This window comes from Dendrobates tinctorius, unplaced genomic scaffold (genome assembly GCF_039654945.1).
Source record: "Dendrobates tinctorius isolate UK_male_01 unplaced genomic scaffold, ASM3965494v1 ptg000004l, whole genome shotgun sequence".
Taxonomy (NCBI): Eukaryota; Metazoa; Chordata; class Amphibia; order Anura; family Dendrobatidae; genus Dendrobates; species Dendrobates tinctorius.
Window position 1 is genome coordinate 1,106,232 of NW_027361672.1, and position 19,715 is coordinate 1,125,946.

A 19,715-nucleotide genomic window follows, 5' to 3' on the forward strand; every position below is an offset into this window, starting at 1 on the left:
TATTGTGGCCAATGGGTAATGTACACTACTCTCTCTGACTATATAGTGGCGCAACTTGGAGGTAAATGTTAAGAAATGTTACCGATGTATACTTCTGACAAATAGATTAGAGATTTAAAAAATTGGTAGTTTCTGCTTTAGCGGCTTAGAAAATCCTTTGTAATTTTGTTCTGTACATGAATACACTAACAGTAGTTAAAATAATACATTAGGTGTAGTCGATCTATAATGTTCCAACTTCAGTAGTATGCAAGTCCAGGCAGGTTGTGGGCCCAGATATAAAATCTCTTTAAAAGGAACCTGTCACCTGAAAAAAATGCTATTAACCTACAGATATCTAATCTTCAGGATAACAGCCTTGTGAAATTGCCCAGCGTCCGCACTTAGACCCTTACTACCGGGAGAAAATGAACTTTATTCCCCCCTGGCAGTATTCAGGTTCCAGCCATGGGGCGGCATCGGCACAGGTTAAGTCACTCGTCTGGGTAAAGAGAGTGGCGGCTGTAATCGCACACCCCGGCACGGACTGACAGCAGCTCAGCATTATGCTATGTGCACATGCTGCGGATTCACCTGGGGGTTTTTCCGCACGGATCCTTAGGTAAAGCCGCAGGTAAAGTGACCTGTGGTTTGGTCTGCGGTTTTGCCCTGCGGTTTCACACCTCTACTATGTTAAAGGTGTGAAACCGCTGCGGAATCCGCACAATCGACATGCTGCGGTTTATAAACCGCAGCAAAACTGCGCGGAAGAAACCGCAGCGTGAGCACAGCAGATTTGAATTGCCATAGGCTAACATGGTACTGTACCATGTCTGCGGAACTGCTGCGTTTCCGCAGGGCCGGAAGCGCAGCAGATTCCGCAACGTGTGCACATAGCCTTAGAGTCGGCTGTACAGGATCATTCTCTCCCCTCAGCAATTGTCAGAATAAGTATGTGATGAGGCAAATAATGGAGAATGGAATATATTCTGGATTTAAGGGATACGGCTGAAAAAAATAACAGACACAAAACGTGAGCAGCCACACAGCCTGATGCACATGGAGGTGGTGCAACAGGACCTTAATAATTCTCCCCAATTCATTGTTTGCGGTTTTTTTATTTTTCAGTTGCTTTTCTGTCGTGTGATATTTGTTGCCGTTTTTTGCGCCGTATTCATCAAAATGGTGCACTCGATTATAGATTCTGGGAAAACTCAAATTATTTTTTATTCTTTTTTTGCCTGTATAGGCTAGTTTCACATTAGCGTTTTTTAGCGCTGCGCTTTGTGCGCAATAGAAACGCATGCAAAAAACGCATTATGCGTTTTGTATGTGTTTGCTTTTTTAGGCGCATGCGTTTTAACCAGTTTCTAGCCATGTTAACTCTTTAAACACATGCAATTTTAAACGCAGGCGTGTGTATATCCATGCGCACGCCTGCGTTCCCATAACCTGTAATGTGAATTTTTTTGGCGCATTCCGTGCGAATGCGTTTTTTGGACACAGGTTGGATGGACCAAAAATGCGACAGGTTGCGTCCGCTGCGCACTACAAAAAACACATGTGCCCGAAAATGCATACAAACACGTGCAAACGGTAGACCATGTGCCCCCATGTTAAACATAGGGGAGCATGCTGCGCTAAAAGACGCTAATGTGAAACCAGCCTTAGAGAGAACGTTTGCCCGTATCTCAATGCTGTGTCAAAAATTTGTGTCCATAAAGTAGTTGTGGGGGAGACTGCGGTACAGTTACCACAAGAAAAGAATAAGCGCTCCTCACGAAGGCAAACCTGAAAAAACAGGTGAACACACAAAATAGCTTTTCAAAAAAAAGGCAGAAGTGGAAATATGAATATGGTGCAAAAAAAACCCCAAACACAGAACCCCAACAATAATAAACGGGGCCCTGTGGGTGGCATGTTCGGCGCCATACATCTGGAAGGTGGTGGGGGCTACAGCTCGAGGAGCGGAGTGCTGTTACCTCAGGGACAGGCAGGTCACAGCGCGGACGGTGCTGCACCGAGGGCGGACGGTGACGACCTGGGCAGCAGCGCTGAGGGTGGATGTAATCACCTGCAGCTGCTGAGGAGCCCAGATGGGAAGTAGGAAGTGCCGCGCACAGGCTTCCTGTACATACGAGCTCACAGAGCGGAGGGCGGGATTATTACCTCAGTGCCACAGCGGCGGGCGGCGACTCCGCCCGGCTGGAAGGTAGAGAGCGGCCACGGCGGGGATGAAGCGTCTGTAGACGGTGCCCGGGCTCCTGTGTCTGCCTTCTACGGTAAGCTGGTCGCCTGCAGCTGTGTCTGGCAGAGCTGTCACCGCACGCAGGCAGCACGGACTGACAGGGGGATACGTGACTGTCACCTATCCGGTTATATGGCATCTGCTATTATTGTAGCACAGGCTGGCACCAAGGCGTCATCTCCTGCTGCACTAACCTCCTCTCATGTCACCACACTCTGTCATGGAGCCAGCTAATATACAACTTTAATGACTCCATTGCACAGAATGTGACAAGGCAATAATATGGGTAGATACAGTACAGACCAAAAGTTTGGACACGCCTTCTCAGTCAAAGAGTTTTCTTTATTTTCATGACTATGAAAATTGTAGATTCACTCTGAAGGCATCAAAACTATGACTTAACACATGTGGAATTATATAATTAACAAAAAAGTGTGAAACAACTGCAAATATCTCTTATATTCTAGGTTCTTAAAAGTAGCCACCTTTTGCTTTGATGACTGCTTTGCACACTCTTGGCATTCTCTTGATGAGCTTCAAGAGGTAGTCACCGGAAATGGTCTTCCAACAGTCTTGAAGGAGTTCCCAGAGATGCTTAGCACTTGTTGGCCCTTTTTCCTTCACTCTGTGGTCCAGCTCACCCCAAACCATCTCGATTGGGTTCAGGTCTGGTCACTGTGGAGGCAAGGTCATCTGGCGTAGCACTCCATCACTCTTCTTCTTGGTCAAATAGCCCTTACACAGCCCGGAGGTGTGTTTGGGGTCATTGTCCTGTTGAAAAATAAATGATGGTCCAACTAAACGCAAACTGGATGGAATAGCATGCCGCTGCAAGATGCTGTGGTAGCCATGCTGGTTCCGTATGCCTTCAATTTTGAATAAATCCCCAACAGTGTCACCAGCAAAGCACCCCCACACCATCACACCTCCTCCTCCATGCTTCACGGTGGGAACCAGACATGTAGAGTCCATCCGTTCACCTTTTCTGAGAATGCTAAGGCTGTGTGCACACGCTGCGGATTTTGCTGCGGTTCCGCAGCGGTTTTGGCCGCTGCGGACCCGCAGCAGTTTCTGCTGCGGTGTACAGTACAATGATTCCCTATGGGAATCAAAAACCGCAGTGCAGACGGTGCGGAATTTTCCGCGCGGATTATCTGCGGTTTTCAATCCGCAGAAAGAATTGACATGTCAATTCTTTCTGTGGATTCTCCTGCGGTTTGCCATCTCCTCCATTGAGGAGATGAAAAACCGCAGGGCAAAACCGCAGAGCAATCCGCAGGTAAAACCGCAGGTCTTTTGACCTGCGGTTTAACCTGCGGATTGTACAAAATCCGCGCGGATGAATCCGCACCTTTTCCGCAGCGTGTGCACACAGCCTAAGAGTGTGCAAAGCAGTAATAAAAGCAAAAGGTGGCTACTTTGAAGAACCTAGAATATAAGACATATTTTCAGTTGTTTCACACTTTTTTGCTAATTATATAATTCCACATGTGTTAATTCATAGTTTTGATGCCTTCAGAGTGAATCTAAAATTTTCATAGTCATGAAAATAAAGAAAACTCTTTGAATGAGGTGTGTCCAAACTTTTGGTCTGTACTGTACATATGCGTACCTGTACCATGTACAGCTCTGGCAAAAATGCAGAGACCGCTGCACAGTTTTATAAAAATCAGCTTCCCTACATGTCTGACAGCCATTCCATTCCAGTGTCAGTTGAATTCCACCCAGAGGACACCTCATTCTACTTAATGTGCTTTTGATTAGATGATCACCTGAACCAAATCTTATTTAATTAAGGAAAGTATAAAAAACACCCTGCTGTTTTGTTCACAATCCTCTTGCAATAGGACAAGCTGGATGGGAAAGCAAGTGCTAGTAATATCCCAGAAGTAATTGGAATGAACAAATAACTTTTATCCATGCCAAAGGAGTTGAAAAGAAAAGTCTTCAGTGAGGAAAAGAAGGGCTCAATTCTGGCTTTACTAACAGAGGGATACAGTGAGCCATCCGTAACCCCTTAGTGACAGTCAAATTTTAAAAATCTGATCGGTGTCACTTTATGTAATAACTCTAGAACGGTTGAACAAATTCCATTGAGTTTTTTTATAATGGTAAACTTAGGGTGATATGTTTTATTTATAAAAAAAAATAAATCATAAATTTGACAAATGTAAAAAAAAAAATTGGCAATTTTCAAACTTTGATTATCCCTTTAATTCAGATAGTCATACCATATCAAAACATGAATGAATAGCTTTAAATTAAATACCGTAAATGAGATTGTATGTGTATATAATAGTGTTGTGTATGGTTCATACGTTTGGAGCACATTTACTTAATCTGTAAGGGCTCTTACATATCTGTGTTGGATTTTTTTTTTTTTTTTGCCATGTCTAAGAGCAGACAAGTGAAATTAACCGTTTGTGCACCTGGAAGTAACTGTCACCATAAGGGTGTGCTTACAAGGAGCTGGTTCAGGAGCTAATCTCACTCCATATCATGCACATGTTGTCAGTTTGGCAATGATGAGAGATTTACTTTACTATTGCTGTTTAAATGGAACCTGTCAACACAAACTTGTTATGTAAAGCCATGGCTGTAATTACGCTGATAACTTTGAAGAAATCCACATTGTTGTGCTTCTTTAATCACTTCTTGAAGTTTTCTGCTCATTAGGTTTTGGTGCACAGGGGCCGGACTCTACATGGGTCTCCCACCTGCCTCTGGTCTATGACTGACCTGCCTCCTTTGTTTGAAATCTCAACAGTGAACTGTCATTCAGAGACTGTAGGTAGGGGCCGAGGAATCGCAGGCAGGGAGGATAAGACCCAGTGCACAGTCCGCCCCCTGTGCACCAAAAGCTAATTTCCAGTAGACTTCAAATAATGATTACAGAAGAACAGCAGCAGATTTCTTCACCAAAGGTATCAATGTAATCAGTATTACAGCCATCTCTTTACATAACAAAATTGTTCTGCCAGGCTCTCTTTTCAATGCCTCTGTCAATCACTGACTGCGACATTTAGGCTAAGTTCACACGTTGCATTTTTTTCGCGTTTCCGCGGCGGTTTTAAACGCGAAAAATAAGCATCCCATGCATTCCTATGGGATTCCGCAATGCTGTGCTAATGCTGCGGTTTTTACCGCGGCGGAATCGCTTCGCGGTAAAAACCGCAGCAAGCTCATTAATTTGCGGAATCGCGGCGATCCCGCACCCATAGGAATGCATTGTTCCGCTTATTTCCCGCATGTGGCTGTGCACACCATGCGGAAAGTAAGCAGAACAATTGCGGATGGTACCCACGGTCCGGAGGAGAGAAGACTGTCCTCCGGGCTTTGGGTACCATATCCCTGTAAAAAATAGAATTTAAAATAAAAAATATTGTTATTCTCACCCTCCGACGTCCCGCGCAGCCTTCCCGCTTCTCTTCACGCTCCGGTCCCAGTAGTCCTTTGTGAAAATGCTCGCGATGACGTCCGTTCTCGCGGGATCGCGAAGTCTCGCGGTCATTCGCGCGACGTCATCGCAAATAACCGCGAGACGTCGCGATCCCGCGAGAACTGACGTCATCGCGGGCATTTTCGCAAAGGATTACTGGGAACAGATGCGCGGGACGTCGGAGGGTGAGAATAACAGTATTTTTTATTTTTTTTTACATTCTATCTTTTACTACTGATGCAGCATAGGCGGCCTCAGTAGTAAAAAGTTGGTCACACTCGTCAAACACTATGTTTGACGAGTATGACCAACCTGTCAATCAGTTCTCCAAGCGATGCTACAGATCGCTTGGAAAACGCTAGCATTTTGCAAGCTAATTACGCTTGCAAAATGCTAGTTTTTCCGCGGGAAAATCGCTGGAATTTAAAATGCGATTTTCCCGCGGACTGGAATTCCGGAATTCTCGCGGTAATTTCCGCGAGAGTTCCCATACGTGTGCACTTAGCCTTAGTTACTACGATAGTGCGATGGCTGGTTCATGCCCCCGTCCCTCTCCCACCCATGACAGCAGTTGCTGATTGGTATTGGTTGCCATAGGTTCCTTCCGTGGTGGTTATCCTATGATGCCCAGCCTGCGGTATAGCTCCTAGGAACACGTCAATTTCACTATACTTCAATAACCTGATATTGCTGGATAGGGGCAAATCAGTCATGCAACAGAAGATTATTCTTTTTCTTGCAAGACAAATGTAATTTTTTAAGGCAGATGTGAAAGTAGCCCGGAAGTGACTTTACTCTGCCTGATTATCACAATATTGCTCTTTTCATTACAATCTTGCAGTCTAACGGAATGGTGATTCCCAGGTTAATAAGTTGGATAAAAAGATTTTTTAAGTTTGATTAAAAATTCTCATTTTCGGCTGTGCATTATTCTGTGTAAACAGTAATGTGCTGCTGGAAACAATTGGTAGCCTATGTGCGCAGAACAATTTATTACTGGATTCTCTGTGCTCATGCGAAAAACGATAAGCCTGTCTATACAGGCTATTTAAGTGAACATCAATTGTTTTTCGTGGCAAAATTAGGTGCCTCGGCTTATACTTGGGTTGGCTTATACTCAAGTACATACAGTAATTACATTTGTGATCTGCGCTCATAACATCAATGCTCCATATCCAATTTACATACATACGATCACATGCCATTCTCTTTCTCTTCTGCTTTTCTCAATTACACGTGACTTTCTTGATTCAAATTGCAAATGGGGTGGATAAATTGACGAGTGCAGAGAATATTACATGCGAGCCCGGCGTCCAGTCAGTCCCCGCCTTCAGACATATGCGTAATCAAGAGTAAGGGATTAGCCAGCTGTAGATCTCATTTACTCTTAATTAGTGCAAAACAGAATGAGAAGAGGGCTGTCCTAGTAGTGGACAGGCCCATTAAAAAGCCTCATATTAGATACACGAAAAACAATTGATGTTCACTTAAATAGCCTGTATAGACAGGTTTTATCATTTTTCGCATGAGCACAGAGCAACCAGTAATTGTTCTGTGCACATAGGCCAGCGAGGGTGCGGAGGTAGGTAAGTATGATGTCTGTACTGCTGTCTCCTGCCTCTGTGACTCGTGTATAAGCTGAGGGGGGTGTTTTCAGCACAAAAAAATGTGCTGAAAATCTCTGCTTATACACGAGTACATACTTTTTTTTGGGCGGCTCTGTATGTACTGTATATCGTACAGCTAGGTTCAGAGATGCAGTGTTACTGCTGGAATAAGCTGCGCACCTGCACAGATTTGCATGAGTGGCGATTGTGCAAGTTGATATCACGCCCACAGGTGCGTGATAAGCTGGAAAGAGGGTTGGTTAGTCTGGGGAACTAATTCAAGGCCTTCACTAACATATGGAAAGAGAAGGTTATAAATGCTTTTATAAAGCATTTATGTAACTGAATTACAGTTGTGGCCAAAAGTATTGACACCACTGCAATTCTGTCAGATAATACTCAGTTTCTTCCTGAAAATGATTGCAAACACAAATTCTTTGGTATTATCTTCATTTAATTTGTCTTAAATGAAAAAACACAAAAGAGAATGACGCAAAAAGCAAAACATTGATCATTTCACACAAAACTCCAAAAATGGGCCAGACAAAAGTATTGGCACCCTCAGCCTAATACTTGGTTGCACAACCTTTAGCCAAAATAACTGCGACCAACCGCTTCTGGTAACCATCAATGATTTTCTTACAATGCTCTTCTGGAATTTTAGACCATTCTTCTTTGGCCAACTGCTCCAGGTCCCTGATATTTGAAGGGTGCCTTCTCCAAACTGCCATTTTTAGATCTCTCCACAGGTGTTCTATGGGATTCAGGTCTGGACTCATTGCTGGCCACCTTAGAAGTCTCCATTGCTTTCTCTCAAACCATTTTCTAGTGCTTTTTGAAGTGTGTTTTGGGTCATTGTCCTGCTGGAAGACCCATGACCTCTGAGGGAGACCCAGCTTTCTCACACTGGGCAATACATTATGCTGCAGAATTTGTTGGTAGTCTTCAGACTTCATAATGCCATGCACACGGTCAAGCAGTCCAGTGCCAGAGGCAGCAAAGCAACCCCAAAACATCAGGGAACCTCCGCCGTGTTTGACTGTAGGGACCATGTTCTTTTCTTTGAATGCCTCTTTTTTCTCCTGTAAACTCTATGTTGATGCCTTTGCCCAAAAAGCTCTACTTTTGTCTCATCTGACCAGAGAACATTCTTCAAAAACGTTTTAGGCTTTTTCAGGTAAGTTTTGGCAAACTCCAGCCTGGCTTTTTTATGTCTCAGGGTAAGAAGTGGGGTCTTCCTGGGTCTCCTACCATACAGTCGCTTTTCATTCAGACGCCGACGGATAGTACGGGTTGACACTGTTGTACCCTCGGACTGCAGGGCAGCTTGAACTTGTTTGGATGTTAGTCTAGGTTCTTTATCCAACATCTGCACAATCTTGTGTTGAAATCTCTTGTCAATTTTTCTTTTCCGTCCACCTTTAGGGAGGTTAGCCACAGTGCCATGGGCTTTAAACTTCTTGATGACACTGTGCACTGTAGACACAGAAACATTCAGGTCTTTGGAGATGGACTTGTAGCCTTGAGATTGCTCATGCTTCCTCACAATTTGGTTTCTCAAGTCCTCAGACAGTTCTTTGGTCTTCTTTTCTCCATGCTCAATGTGGTACACACAAGGACACAGGACAGAGGTTGAGTCAACTTTAATCCATGTGAACTGGCTGCAAGTGTGATTTAGTTATTGCCAACACCTGTTAGGTGCCACAGGTAAGTTACAGGTGCTGTTAATTACAGAAATTAGAGAAGCATTACATGATTTTTCGAACAGTGCCAATACTTTTGTCCACCCTCTTTTTTATGTTTGGTGTGGAATTATATCCAATTTGGCTTTAGGACAATTCTTTTTGTGTTTTTTCATTTAAGACAAATTAGATAAAGTTAATAATACCAAAGAATTTGTGTTTGCAATCATTTTCAGGAAGAAACTGAGTATTATCTGACAGAAATGCAGGGGTGTCAATACTTTTGGCCAGAACTGTATGTTATACGGGACTGGTTTGTGAGGGAGTTCAGTCACAAACAACTGAATGTTGATCGATTTAGATGTCAAAGGGAACCTGGCAGGATCCCTTTAACCCCTTCACCCCCAAGGGTGGTTTGCACGTTCATGACCGGGCCAATTTTTACAATTCTGACCACTGTACCTTTATGAGGTCATAACTCGAACGCTTCCATGGATCCCGGTGATTCTGACATTGTTTTCTCGTGACATATTGTACTTCATGTTAGTGGTAAAATTTCATTCAAATAACTTGCGTTTATTTGTGAGAAAAACGGAAATTTGGCGAAAATTTTGAAAATTTCGCAATTTTCCAACTTTGAATTTTTATGCCCTTAAATCACAGAGATACGGCACACAAAAAACTTGATAACTAACATTTCCCACATGTTTACTTTAGATCAGCACAATTTTGGAACCAAAATTTTTTTTTGTTAGGAAGTTATAAGGGTTAAAAGTTGACCAGCGATTTCTCATTTTTACAACACCATTTTATTTTTAGGACCACATCACATTTGAAGCCACTTTGAGGGGTCTATATGATAGAAAATACCCAAAAGTGACACCATTCTAAAAACTGCACCCCTTAAAGTGCTCAAAACCACATTCAAGAAGTTTATTAACCCTTTAGGTGTGTCACAGGAATTTTTTTGAATATTTAAAAAAAAAATGAACATCTAACTTTTTTTCATAAAAAAAAATACTTCAGGTTCAATTTTTTTTATTTTACCAAGGGTAACAGGAGAAATTGGACTGCAAAAGTTATTGTGCAATTTGTCCTGAGTACGCAGATACCTGATATGTGGGGGGAACCACTGTTTCGGTGCATGGAAGAGCTCAGAATGGAAGGAGCGCCGTTTGACTTTTTCAATGCAAAATTGGCTGGAATTCAGATTGGACGCCATGTCACGTTTGGAGAGTCACTGATGTACCTAAACAGTGGAAACCCCCTACAAGTGACCCCATTTTGGAAACTAGATCCCCCAGGGAACTTATCTAGATGTGTGGTGAGCACTTTGAACCCCCATGGGCTTCACAGAAGTTTATAATGCCCGGGCGTGAAAATAAAAAATTCGTATTTTTTCCACAAACATGATCTTTTAGTCACCATTTTTTTTATTTTCCCAAGGGTACCAGGAGAAATTGGACCCCAAAAGTTGTTGTCCAATTTGTCCTGAGTATGCTGATACCCCATATGTGGGAGAAAACTACTGTATGGGCACACGTCGGGGCTCGGAAGGGAAGTAGTGACGTTTTGGAATGCAGACTTTGATGGAATGGTCTGCGGGTGTCATGTTGCCTTTGGAGAGCCCCTAATGTACCTAAACAGTGGAAACCCCCCACAAATGACCCCATTTTGAAAACTAGACCCACTAAGGAACTTATCTAGATGTGAGGTGAGCACTTTGAACCCCCAAGGGCTTCATAGAAGTTTATAATGCCAGGGCATGAAAATAAAAAAATCGTATTTTTTCCAGAAACATGATCAATTAGTCCCCAATTTTTTCATTTTCCCAAGGGTAACAGGATAAATTGGACCCCCAAAAGTTGTTGTCCAATTTGGCCTGAGTACGCTGGCACCCCATATGTGGGAGAAAACTACTGTATGGACACACGTCGGGGCTCGGAAGGGAAGCAGTGACGTTTTGGAATGCAGACTTTGATGGAATGGTCTGCGGATGTCATGTGCGTTTGGAGAGCCCCTGATGTACCTAAACTATTGAAACTCCCCACAAGTGACCCCATTTTGGACACTAGACCCCCCACGGAACTTATCTAGATGTGTGGTGAGCACTTTGAACCCCCAAGTGCTTCACAGAAGTTTATAACACTCGGACGTGGAAATAAAAAAATAATTTTTTTCCACAAAAATGATATTTTTGCCCCCAATTTTTTATTTTCCTAAGGGTAACAGGAGAAATTGGACCCCAAAAATTGTTTTGCAATTTGTCCTGAGTAGGCTGATACCCTACATGTGGGGGTAAAACACTGTTTGGGCGCATGGCAGAGCTTGGAAGGGAAGGAGCACCATTTGACTTTTTCAACTCAGAATTGGCTGGAATTGAGATCAGACGCCATGTTGCATTTGGAGAGCCCCTGATGTGCCCAAACAGTGGAAACCCCCCAATTATAACTCCAACCCTTACCCCAACACATCCCTAACCCTAGCCCTAACCCTAGTCCTAATGGGAAAATGGAGATAAATACTTTTTTTTAAATTTTATTATTTTTCCCTAACTAACGGGGTGATATCGGGGGGTTTGATTTACTATTTATGGCGGTTTTTATATTTGGCAGCTGTCGCACGCTAAAAGTCGCTTTTTATTGTAAAAATAGTTTTTGCATCACCACATATTGAGAGCTATAATTTTTCCGTATTTTGACCCACCGAGTCATGTGAGATCTTATTTTTTGCGGGACGAGTTGACGTTTTTATTGGTACCATTTTCGGGCATGTGACATTTTTTGATCGCTTTTTATTCCTATTTTTGGGACGCAGAATGAACAAAAACCAGTGTTTCATGAATTTCTTTTGGGGGGGTGCGTTTACACCGTTCCGCGTGCGGTAAAATTGATAAAGCGGTTTTATTCTTCGGGTCAGTACGGTTACAGCGATACCTCATTTAGGTCGTTTTTTATGTTTTGTCGGTTTTATGCAATGAAAACTATTTTATATAAAAAATAATTATTTTTGCATTGCTTTATTCTGCGAGCTATAACTTTTTTATTTTTTCGCTGATGATGCTGTGTGGCGGCTCGTTTTTTCCGGGACAAGATGACGTTTTCAGCGGCACCATGGATATTTATATGCGTCTTTTTGATCGCGCGTTATTACACTTTTTGTTTGGCAGTATGATAAATCATTATTTTTTGCTTCGTTTTTATTTTTTAAGGGGTTCGCTAAAGGGGTTAACTAATGGGACAGTTTTATAGGGCGGGTCATTACGGACGCGGCGATACCTAATATGTGTACTTTTATTGTTTTTTTTTGTTTTATTTCCAAAAAATGGATTTATTGGGGGAATATTTATTTATTTTTTTTCTAATTTATTTGGCGATTTTTTTTTTTTAAATTATTTTAACACTTTTTTTTTATTTTTTTTTTTACTTTATTAAATAGTCCCAGGTGGGACATCACTGTCCTGTGACAGATCGCTGATCTGTCACATCACAGATCACTGTGACAGATCAGCGATCTGACACAGGCACTGCAGAAGGCTTCCTCATGCCTGCGCTTTGCAGGCACTGAGGAAGCCAGCTTCCTCAGGCCCCCGAAGGCCCCTGTCGCCATCTTGGATTCGGGGGCTTGGAGGAAAGGAGCCCCCCGCAGCAGCGCTGCACATTGCGCTGCCGTGGGGGGCTCAGGGAAGCACGGAGGGAGCCCCCTCCCTGCCGATGCTTCCCTTTAACCCCCGGTACACCGCGATCATGTTTGATCGCGGTGTGCAAGGGGTTAACGTGTCGGGGGCGGTCCGTGACCGCCCCTGACACATTGTGCCGGGTGTCAGCTGTGATAATCAGGTGACACCCGGCCGCGATTAGCGGCGCTCACCACGTGGGCGCCGCTGATCGCGCCGACGTACTATCCCGTCCATGGGCATAGGGGCCCAGGTCCCATGGACGGGATAGTACGTCGGATGGCAGAAAGGGGTTAAAGATGAGACACCGCAACTCATGGGTCACTGCTTTGTGATCTTCTGTAATGTACTGGTCGGCCGTGGGTCTCCTCATTCAGTCTCCTATATACGCCTTTGAGGCTATTGCGTTTGAGTCTGTAAACCAGTAACAGGTCTAAACATCTTGTTCTATATTCAACATCAACATGAAAATTACTAAGGGTCCCGTTTCACTTAGCAACGCACCAGCGATCCCGACAACGATACAACCTGGAAAGGATCGCTGGTGCGTCGCTAAATGGTCACTAGTAAGCTGCCAAACAGGCAGATCTCTTCAGCGACGCAGCAACAATCTGGTGATCAGTGTAACGACCTCGCCGGTCGTTGGTACCTTGTCACACAGCAGCTTTTCAGACGTTTCCTGCCTGCATCCCTGAGTTCTGCGTCGCCAATGAGGTCGCTCGTCGAAAAAATGGCCCAGGACATTCGTGCATGATCAGCGATATCCAGCGAGGGGCCGGTCGCCGCTGCGTGTCACATGTAGCGAGATCACTGTTGTGTCACAAAATCGGTGACACTTCAGCGATCTCGCTATGTGAGAAGGGGGCTTAAAAGTGCTGTAGAGAGTGAAGGACCAGGTACAACTGATAATCTGAAGGGGACATTTATTATCTGAACTTCAGAACCTAATGCTTGCCATGTCATGCCTCTGAGAGATAAGCACATTACAACAGATCCTAAAACACAGGAAAATGTTAGTGTATTTCCCCTCATAGTGAGATAATCTCATTAGCAGTTCCTTTGAAAATCCCCTAGATTTTTAGCAGTAACAAAAGTTAAGATTGTGGACTTTAGTCTGGAACACTGCTGACATACTGCAGTGATGCATCACTTTCTGTTCTCAGTTGTATTTTGCCACAGTAAGTAGCTGTTATGACAGCTAAGTACAGTCAATTTTCACTTTCATTTTTTTCCTCTTTTTCCATGAGCCATAACGTTGTTATTTCTTCCTTCGACTTGGCCGTATGACTAGTTAAAATTTTGATTGATACAATTCGCTGTAGTGAAAAATCCAAATGCGGTGAAGTGGTGGTGTGGAGCATTGTTTTGAAATTTCGGGGGGTTTTCTCTTTGCGGCATTTACTCATAGGATAAGTAGGTTTCAAGTGAATGGTTTCATGAAAGAGGAAAAACATTTGTAAAGCCATGTGGATTAGCAGATGTTGACGGACTCTCAGCATATCCAGTAATTTACGTTTTATTGATACCAATAATTATTTTTATATTTTTGAGAAAAGGGTAATTGTTTTTTGTTTTGTTGTACACTTGTTGATCTTTGTACTGCAATACCTGATTTTTTCAGTGTATATAGTACAAATTATGATCTACTATGAAGCTGCCGGTGGCTGGGCTTCATAGTTATACTAAGGGTATGTGCACACGTAGTTTTTAGGTGCTGCGGATTTCTCCTGCGCAGGTAAATTTCAGGTCAAAAGACCTGCGGTTTACCTGCAGATTAGGCTGCGGTTTTGCCCTGCGATTTATCACCTCTACAATGGAGGAGATGGTAAACCGCAGTGGAATTCGCAGAAAAGTGACATGTTGCTGCTTTCTGCGGATTTGAAACCGCGCGGAAAATTCCGCAGCATGTGCACGGCGGTTTCCATTTTACATAGAGTAGATTCTGCTGCAGACCCGCAGGGCCAGAAACGCTGCAGATCCGCAGCGTGTGCACACACCCTAAGGCTACCATTACACTTAGCGATGCACCAGCGATCCCGACAACGATATGGATCGCTGGTGCATCGCTAAGTGGTCGCTAGTGAGCTGCCACACAGGCAGATCTCACCAGCGACATAGCAGGGGTCGGGGGTCGCTACTTACCTGTCAGACGAGGCGATCCTGACGTCCTCCCGCCCGCCTCCACGCCTCGCTCGTCGGCGCCACGGGAAGCGCAGCAGGAAGTGGCCGACGAGGAATGGTCCAGGGAGTTCTCGCGCGACCAACGATAGCCAGCGGGGGAGCCGGTCGGAGGTAAGTATCACACACAGCGATATCGCTAGCAATATCGCTGCTGCGTCACAAAATCGGTGACTTTACAGCGATATTGCTAGCGATATCACAGTGTGTAATGGGGGCTTTAGATGTCAGTAAAGGGGGCCTTCATCCCGCTACCAATGATCAGATTTAGCTGCAGTTATGTCTGATAAAAGGCACATGCTGGTTGTATATCATAAATTGTGGAACATGGAATTGATTCAGTAGTTGACCAGTACTTAAAAATACAGGCGCTTCTCAAAAAATTAGAATATCATTAAAAAGTTTTTTAGTTCTTTAATACAAAGAGTGAAATTCATACAGGGTCATTACAAACAGACTGATCTATTTCACATGTTTATTTCTGTTAATGATTATGGTTTAGGCCTGGTTCACATTTCCGTTTTTTGACGTCAGTCTAAATCCGTCACTTTGAGAAAAAAGCGGATCCACCCTTTTTTGGCGGATCTGTTTTCTTCCCCCATAGACTTACATTAGCGGCGAATTTTGACTGACTGTCGTCCGTTGCATCCGTTTTTTGACGGATCCGTCAGAATTCTAGCGGATCCCTGGCAGAGGAGACGGACTCTGAAATGTTTTTTCTGAGCGACGGTCTGCTATTTTCTATTGCGCATGCGCGCCAGACTTGCTCTGCCAGGAATTTTATCCCTGAATAGCATTCCGGAATGGCCGTGTGGAAAGAAATTAAAAAAAAAAAAAAAAAAACCTCTCTCCCCCAGCGGATCCTTAAAAAAACCCCCAAAAAACGGTCCGTTGGTGTCACAACGGAAACGGATCCGTTTTTGCAAACTTTGGCGGATTGCAACTGACCAAAAATACGGAAGTGTGAAACAGGCCTTACAGCCAATGAAAACCCAGAAGTCATTATCTCAGTAAATTTAGAATACTTTATAACACCAGCTTGAAAAAGGACTGTAAAATCCGAAATGTTGGCATACTGAAATGTATGTTCAGTAAATGGGCATAAGTGTGATGCCGAGAGCGATGAAGCAAGCAGGATGACAACGTCGCAAGGAGATGGAAGGCGCCGGACCCGAACCTGCAACACCCATTGGATCGGACTGCCCCCCCCCCCGGTTGAGTATAATAAAACTTATTTTTCTTATCTTGCAGGTTGGATCGGGGGCTTATTATAGAATGCTGTAGATAAGCCCTGAAAGGCAGCGGCTGCATCTTAAAGGGAATTTGTCACCTGATTTTTGGCCTATGAGATGCCGCCACCGCCATCAGGGGCTTATCTACAGCATTCTGTAATGCTGTAGATAAGCCCCCGATGTAACCTGAAAGATAAGAAAAGAGATTTTACTCACCCGGGGGTCCTGTCCGATGGGTGTCACGGTCCAGTCTGGCGCCTCCCATCTTCTAGCGATGACGTCCTCCTTACTTCTGCCGCGGCTCCTGCGCAGGCGTACTCAACAGGGCAGATAAAGTATGCCTGTGCAGGAGCCGCGGTAGAAGTAAAAAGGAGGACGTCATCGCTAGAAGATGGGAGGCGCCGGACCGTGACACGCACCTCACTGGACCGCCCCCTGGTGAGTATAATAAAACTCGTTTTTCTTATCTTTCAGATTACATCGGGGACTTATCTACAGCATTACAGAATGGCCGCATCTCATAGGCCAAAAATGAGGTGGGAGATTCCCTTTAAAGCTGCCAAAACAGGTGACAGGTGCACTTTAAACCTACTCCTAAAAAAGATATGGGGCCTGAAGATTTCAGCTCTACAGTTTAAATGGAAGTTGTGACCTCGCTGCGGCTTTTCTATAAAAACCGAGGGCAGAGAAGGAGATCTAGCGGTGAAAGAAGCAAGCTCATTTTGTTTTAATTTTTATCTCTGCAGAATTAGAAACTAACAAAAACCCTAATAGTGAAAAATCCGTAGAGTATGTGCACAATTGCCAGAAAAATTCACTGCAATGTGAAAACAACTTGCTGTTCAAGTTTAGTCTAAGGCCATGTGCACACGTTCAGTATTTGAGTTTTTTTACCCCAGTATTTGTAAGCCAAAACCAGGAGTGGGTGAAAAATGCAGAAATGGTGCAAATGTTTCTACGATGCTTTTCCTCTGACCGTTCCACTCCTGGTTTTGGCTTACAAATACTGGAGTAAAAAACTCACCAAATACTCAATGTGTGCGCATGGCCTTATCGACGTTTTAGCTGCTTCAGACTTCAAAAGCCATGAAATAGAGCTGAAAGTGGCCTGACGATTCTTCTCTAGTATGTATGTACAATTTAAAAAATATAAAAAAAAAATTTGTCACTCCCCCCAAAAAAGCATTGTGGATTCTTTCATGGGTCTCTATCGTTTATTTGCTAAAAATCCACCCATGATGCATGTGAATTTTGTGAGGAATTCGTATGATTTGCATGCATTCAGCCTGGCGGCACATTCCTCAGACAACCATTAGAATCTTCAATAATAGCATGCCAAGACATGTAGTTCTGCAAGTGCTGCTCATAATAAATGTTGAATAAATGACGATATTGAAAAAAATAAAAAAATAATGTTCATCACTTGTACATCATTAACAAGTTCATCAATCTTGTGAATTACATACTGTAATAAGGAGTATTTAGATCCAGAAATAAGTTAATTTGCTTAAAATAACACATGAATGGAATAGTCTATCGACTCCATCATACATCACAGATCCATAACACAACACTGTATATAACTAAAAAATGCTTGTGTATACAGTAATTGTTTCGACAGCATATGTATAGTGTTAGTTTGTGATTTATTTCTTATGAGGAAATCCTGTGCTGGTCCAGAGTGCAAACGCTTTAGGGTGTGTGCACACGTTGTGGATTCTGCTGCGTCAGAGGATTTGGTTCTGCGGATCCGCAGCAGTTTCTGCTGCGTTGTACAGTACCACTGTAGTCAATGGAAAATGAAAAATGCTGTGGATTTTCCCGCGTGGATTAGCTGCGGTTTTAAATCCGCAGCATGTCACTTTTTTTGTGCGGAATCCGCAGCGGTTTGACACCAGCTCCATTACCAGGTGTCAAAACGCAGGGGAAAACCGCAGGCTAATCTGCAAGTAAAACGCAGGTCATTTGACCTGCGGTTTTAGCCAAATCTGTGCAGAAAAATCCATAGCACAATCCACACAGTGTGTACACAGCCTTAACGGGTACCTGTCACCCCCCCCCCCAGGACGTTTTAAGTAAAAAAGCCCCCTTCAGCTTCACTAAGGCTGCATTCTGTGAAGGTGGCTTTTATGTTTCTTATCCCTAGGAATGCTGAAATAAAGACTTATATAAATTGCCTGCCATACCTCTATTGTGTCCTGGAGGTATGTTTTTCTCATCAGGCGAATACATCCTAACACACTGTGAGACGGGATCTGTGGCCTCTGCTCCATGCAGGTGTGATATCATTACATCATCGCCTGATGTAAGTTCCCGGGCAGCGCGCACGGCGCATGCCCGAGAAATGTTTGCAGAGTGCAGGCGTTGGTCATGTAACTAGGAACACAGTAGGCGGTGCACAGAGGCAAGAGGGAGATGATGGACGGCTGAGGTGGTTGACACAGGGGAAGAAAGCATACCTCCAGGACACAATAGAGGTATGGCGGGCAATTTATTAAAGTCTTTATTTCAGCATTCCTAGGGATAAGAAACATAACAGCCACCTTCACAGAATGCAGCCTTAGTGCTACTGAAGGGGGCTCTTTTACTTAAAAAGGCCCTGGGGGGGGTGACAGGTTCCCTTTAAAGGAAAGTTTTGTAAATTGTCCGTACCATGCATTCGGCAGGGCAGGTATTTTCTGCATGCCGACTGGTTTTGTGATCCATTGTTTTGCATGACGTTAATCTGGCTTTGAAATATTACGAAGGTGTAGGCGGCGTCCTGCAGGTGCGAGCCCAACCTGACCCAGCCATGATTAATACAATAATTCTACCTCTAAGGTCAAGTTCCCACAATGAGTTTTTGATGCTGCATGTTTTTGATTCACATAAAACTCAGCATACCAACAAGGCACCTGAGTTTTATGTGTGGATTTTCCCTGTAGAATTACATTAATGGGAATCTGTTAGCAGGTTTTTGCTATTTAATCTAAGCGTAGCATAATTCAACACAACCTTTGATGTATCAATAAGGCTAAGTGCACACGTACCGGAACTCTCGCGGAAATTACCGCGAGAATTCCGGAATTCCAGTCCGCGGGAAAATCGCATTTTAAATTCCCGCGATTTTCCCGCGGAAAAACTAGCATTTTGCAAGCGTATTTAGCTTGCAAAATGCTAGCGTTCTCCAAGCGATCTGTAGCATCGCTTGGAGAACTGATTGACAGGTTGGTCACACTCGTCAAACATAGTGTTTGATGAGTGTGACCAACTTTTTACTACTGAGGCCGCCTATGCAGCATCAGTAGTAAAAGATAAAATGTAAAAAAAAATAGTGTTATTCTTACCCTCCGACGTCCCGCGCATCCGTTCCCAGTAATCCTTTGCGAAAATGCCCGCGATGACGTCAGTTCTCGCGGGATCGATACGTCTCGCGGTAATTCGCGATGACGTCGCGCGAATGACCGCGAGACTTCGCGATCCCGCGAGAACGGACGCCATCGCGGGCATTTTCGCAAAGGACTACTGGGAACGGGAGCGTGAAGAGAAGCGAGAATGCTGCGCAGGACGTCGGAGGGTGAGAATAACAATATTTTTTATTTTTAAACTCTTTTTTTTTACAGGGATATGGTGCCCAGAGCCCGGAGGACAGTCTCCTCTCCTCCGGACCGTGGGTACCATCCGCAAATGTTCTG

At 43.9% G+C, this 19,715-nt stretch overlaps 1 protein-coding gene across 2 annotated transcripts in view; it reads left to right on the forward strand.

Annotated features, from left to right (window-relative positions):
• Positions 1-2,067: 2,067 nt before the first annotated feature.
• The window catches only part of RNF144B (ring finger protein 144B), a 123,314-nt gene continuing 105,666 nt past the window's right edge, over positions 2,068-19,715 (forward strand). The window contains exon 1 of one of the 2 annotated variants that reach the window (XM_073566107.1): positions 2,068-2,261. The gene's annotated coding sequence lies outside the window, so the exon portion shown is untranslated. The remainder of the gene's footprint in view (positions 2,262-19,715) is intronic. The other variant, XM_073566106.1, reaches the window with a different exon arrangement.